This window comes from Pleurodeles waltl, unplaced genomic scaffold, assembly GCF_031143425.1.
Source record: "Pleurodeles waltl isolate 20211129_DDA unplaced genomic scaffold, aPleWal1.hap1.20221129 scaffold_67, whole genome shotgun sequence".
Taxonomy (NCBI): Eukaryota; Metazoa; Chordata; class Amphibia; order Caudata; family Salamandridae; genus Pleurodeles; species Pleurodeles waltl.
This window is the reverse complement of record NW_027150384.1, coordinates 2,098,763-2,103,924: the sequence shown is the minus strand read 5'-3', so window position 1 is coordinate 2,103,924 and position 5,162 is coordinate 2,098,763. Positions and strand designations below refer to the sequence as shown.

Here is a 5,162-nt window from a genome sequence, read left to right as displayed (position 1 = left end):
TTTTTGGTGCAAAACTCCCTTCTCCTCTATACCGCCACCCCCACCCAGCTAACGTCATTTTTTTATGCTAGCCCACCCTTTGCACCGACTTGCGCCATTCCATAAATATGGCGCCCGGCTGGTGCTCAGGAATGGGGCAAGCCGGTGCAAAACCTTTTGATGCAAAACTGCATTAGTGCAATTTTGCATCAAAAAGTATCAATATACCCCTCAGTGCCTGAGTTTCTCAGTTTCTCACACTCTCTTAACTCACTCTCAGTGCTTGAGTCTCTCACCCTCTCTTAACTCACTCCTAGTACCTAAGTCTCTCAGTCTCTCACACTATCTTAACTCTCTCAGTGCTTGAGTCTCTCACCCTCTCACACTTTCATAACTCACTCCCGGTGTCTAAGTCTCTCACTCTAACTCACTCCCAGTGCCTGACTTTCCCTGATGGACCCTCAGTTGTTGTCACTTTTGCTTTATGATTCTATGCTCAGAGTCTGGACATTTCCTGCCTGTGTTTGTGTAAAGACTGGTGCCTGCCTGTGTCAGTGCCTGCGGTATGAGCAGTGCCTGTGAGTGATGGAAGCAGATGTCCTGCTGTCTGATTGTAAAGGGACAGAGCCCGATGTCAGTCTGTCCTTGAAGCAGCTGAATGTTTAAAGAGATTGTAAATAGAAATGATGTTATATGTGGGTCCTATGGAGCCCTAGAGCGCATTAGAAGAATAAAAGGAGCAGCTGTTGTGAGTTAGAGGAGAAAAGAAAACTGTGTTTCCGCCCAGTCTCGAACCGGGGACCTTTCGCGTGTTAGGCGAACGTGATAACCACTACACTACGGAAACCTGCATGAAACATAGCGAGGCAGCATCTTCTGCTCTGATAAGTGGCTGGAAGTAAATGCAGTGTGGCACACAGTGCACGGAATGGTGCACACTTAGGAGGGCTCTCAGTGCATTCAACTGAATGCTGCAGAGATAGGCCTCTGACTGATCACTCAGCAGTGACTGATGCACAGATAGGTCTCAGGGAAGGGATCTCTCACTGATCACTCAGCAGTGCACAGATAGGTCTCAGGGAAGGGATCTCTCACTGATCACCCAGCAGTGAATGATGCACAGATAGGTCTCAGGAAAGGGATCTCTCACTGATCACTCAGAAGTGACTGATGCACAGATAAGAGGTCTCAGGGAAGGGATCTCTCACTGATCACTCAGCAGTGACTGATGCACAGATAGGTCTCAGGGAAGGGATCTCTCACTGATCACTCAGCAGTGACTGATTTACAGATAAGAGGTCTCAGGGAAGGGATCTCTCACTGATCACTCAGCAGTGACTGATGCACAGATAAGAGGTCTCAGGGAAGGGATCTCTCACTGATCACCCAGCAGTGACTGATGCACATATAGGTCTCAGGGAAGGGATCTCTCACTGATCACTCAGCAGTGACTGATGCACATATAGGTCTCAGGGAAGGGATCTCTCACTGATCACCCAGCAGTGACTGATGCACAGATAGGTCTCAGGGAAGGGATCTCTCACTGATCACTCAGCAGTGCACAGATAGGTCTCAGGGAAGGGATCTCTCACTGATCACTCAGCAGTGACTGATGCACAGATAGGTCTCAGGGAAGGGATCTCTCACTGATCACCCAGCAGTGACTGATGCACATATAGGTCTCAGGGAAGGGATCTTTCACTGATCACTCAGCAGTGACTGATGCACAGATAGGTCTCAGGGAAGGGATCTCTCACTGATCACTCAGCAGTGACTGATGCACAGATATGAGGTCTCAGGGAAGGGATCTCTCACTGATCACTCAGCAGTGACTGATGCACAGATAGGTCTCAGGAAGGGATCTCTCACTGAGCTCCATCACTAACCAGTGTCTGCACGGCTCAGAGGTCTCCGCTCTACACACTCACAAGTAGATTCTGTATAAACCATTTGTGACTGGTGAACTGGAATGTGCAGGGATCAAGGCTTCCTGTCGGGCGTGAGAACAATGCAATCCTGTATCACGAAGTCCCACAGTAGAGACATCAGTCTTCCCCTCACAGCTGTGACATGCTCACTGCTTCACTCTCACACGTCTCTGTGCCAGTCTCACACTCCCTCACACTCTCCACGGGGGTCTCACTCTGACGCCCACGGCAGTCACTCGGGTCTCTTCTCTCACTTGCACTGTTGGGACATCCCAGCCGCGTTTCCAGCATCAGATTGTTTCCTGTGAGGGTGAAAGGTCGCACAGTCGAGTCAAGGTGGCTTTTTAAATCCATCTGGGGCTGAAGCCCCCCGGTTTGTTCTTTCTCTGCGCTGATTCCCACACAATGTATGTGATGTGTTGCGATGACGTCACCATTGCGTCACATGTAAGTGCTCCAACGTCTAGTGATGGGGTTAATATGCAAATGAGTGGTTGTAAGACTTGAGAACCGCCCGACCTCCCACAAGAGAGGCCACGTGTGGAATGAGATCGGTGGGGCGCCAGCAGCTGTTAAAGTGGGATTCTAGGCGCTGGCTTCAGTGAGGCTGACTCTGGCTGTGTGTGTTGTGATTGGATGACAGCTCAGGTGCACCCAGGGGTAGGAGGTGGACCCCAGATATGAATAAAACAGGAGCACCATGTCTGCTTCCATAGGTACAGAAAGAGGGGAGGGGGGGCCCACATCAGTCAGTGTGTAGCCCGGATAGCTCAGTCGGTAGAGTATCAGACTTTTAATCTGAGGGTCTAGGGTTCAAGTCCCTATTCGGGCGGAACTGTGATTTTTTTAACATTTACCTGTTATTAGACGGTATTAAAATGATCAATGATTTTTCCTGCTTTTCACTCTTTCATCTCTCTCTAACATTTAATCTGTTATCACTCCGGTTTCTTAAACCCAGCAGCGCCCCCTGCTGACATTATAGCAGTTTTCAGTGACGTTTCATAGTCAGACACTGGTTTGTGCCACGTGGCCCTTCCTTGCCTCCACTAACCACGGTGAGAGAGTGAGTCAGGTGCAGCCACAAGCACAGCACCAGATTACCCCCCACAGACCCCTCAGAGTTACTCACAAACCACAGACCGCTTCCCCAGGAGACACAAGCACAGCTCCAGATTACCCCCCACAGACACCCTCAGAGTTACTCACAAACCACAGACCGCTTCCCCGGGAGACACAAGCACAGCACCAGATTACCCCCCACAGACGCCCCCAGAGTTACTCACAAACCACAGACCGCTTCCCCGGGAGACACAAGCACATCACCAGATTACCCCCCACAGACGCCCCCAGAGTTACTCACAAACCACAGACCGCTTCCCCGGGAGACACAAGCACATCACCAGATTACCCCCCACAGACCCCTCAGAGTTACTCACAAACCACAGACCGCTTCCCCGGGAGACACAAGCACAGCGCCAGATTACCCCCCAACAGACCCCTCAGAGTTACTCACAAACCACAGACCGCTTCCCCGGGAGACACAAGCACAGCGCCAGATTACCCCCCACAGACGCCCTCAGAGTTACTCACAAACCACAGACCGCTTCCCCGGGAGACACAAGCACAGCGCCAGATTACCCCCCACAGACGCCCTCAGAGTTACTCACAAACCACAGACCGCTTCCCCGGGAGACACAAGCACAGCGCCAGATTACCCCCCACAGACGCCCTCAGAGTTACTCACAAACCACAGACCGCTTCCCCGGGAGACACAAGCACAGCGCCAGATTACCCCCCACAGACGCCCCCAGAGTTACTCACAAACCACAGACCGCTTCCCCGGGAGACACAAGCACATCACCAGATTACCCCCCACAGACGCCCCCAGAGTTACTCACAAACCACAGACCGCTTCCCCGGGAGACACAAGCACAGCGCCAGATTACCCCCCACAGACGCCCTCAGAGTTACTCACAAACCACAGACCGCTTCCCCGGGAGACACAAGCACAGCGCCAGATTACCCCCCCACAGACGCCCTCAGAGTTACTCACAAACCACAGACCGCTTCCCCAGGAGACACAAGCACAGCACCAGATTACCCCCCACAGACGCCCTCAGAGTTACTCACAAACCACAGACCGCTTCCCCGGCCGCACAGATGCGGCTCTGAGCCCAGATCCAAGCAGTGGGTCCAGATGGGAGGGGGTGCAGCTCTGTGGTGTCAGGTTGTGTGTGTGGCGCTGTGGGGCAGAGCAGCAGACCCTGCCACAACAGAGAGGGCTCTGCAGCGCTTTCTCCACAGTGAAGCAACCCCGCTCGCTGCGCTGTTTGTGCAACTTTATGGTAAAACTGTCCCAAAGAATCACCAACCTCGGTGCAAGAAGAGGTGCAGGTCACCCTGGGAGCTCTGTGGCCTTGTAGACACACCCGGCTTGTGGCCTCCTCTCTCCATCGAGTCACGTGCCTGGATGACGTGTAACACCTTATAATGCTCGGTTTGGGGGACTTTATCCCATGTATGCAACGTGGGGGTCACTCGTGTAAGTGACAATTGAAAAAGTAGCTTCACAATCCTTTGTTATCACTAACATAGGTAGATTGGGCAGTGAAATAGCACAGTGTTATATGGCTGCCACTGACACCTCTTGTGATCTGCAGCTTATGATCTGCAGCTCGAGAGTTTAAATCCTGGGAAGGGTAACTCAGCTTTCCATCCTTTCAAACCTAGTACACTGAGCGTTTAAATTATAGAAACACCCGTTATTTACAGTGCTTAGAAACAGCAGGCAGAGCTGCAATAATGAACATCTTTATTAGTGCTTGGTAATCAGTGAATCAGTTCTTAATTTGTAAATATGTAAGTGCCAGGAGGCCTCCTGAGGACACTGAACAGCCTCAGGCGTCTGTGCCTTTCTAAGGGTCTTCTCTGGCATTTTTCAGGGGGACAATAAATATGACAGACATTGGTGACATTGGGTGCACGTCAGTGCTGAATTTGAGCCGGTGGCTGCCGGTGGAGGGTCAGACAAGCATTTTTAGGGACTGGGACTTATTTTATCGCAACGGATATTTCATGAGAGCGCGAGAGAGAAAAAGAAATAAAGAGGAAAGAAGGAGGAAGAGAAAGATGGAAAACCTGTCACAGAGGGAGAAAGCAGGAACCGGCAAGAGTGAGATCAAGGAGCAGGGAGTGTCTGGTAGTGGATTAAAGAGGCAAGAAGAGGGTTGAAGATTGCACACCTTTTTTTTC

The 5,162-nt window shown here is 51.4% G+C and overlaps 2 non-coding genes across 2 annotated transcripts; one reads left to right on the top strand and one right to left on the bottom strand.

The window, feature by feature from the left end:
- Positions 1-753: 753 nt before the first annotated feature.
- Positions 754-826, bottom strand: TRNAV-AAC (transfer RNA valine (anticodon AAC)). Its single transcript has one exon. It is a non-coding gene; the product is annotated as a tRNA-Val (tRNA).
- Positions 827-2,666: 1,840 nt separating this feature from the next.
- On the top strand, positions 2,667-2,739 carry TRNAK-UUU (transfer RNA lysine (anticodon UUU)). The gene has a single exon. It is a non-coding gene; the product is annotated as a tRNA-Lys (tRNA).
- The last annotated feature ends 2,423 nt before the right edge of the window (positions 2,740-5,162 follow it).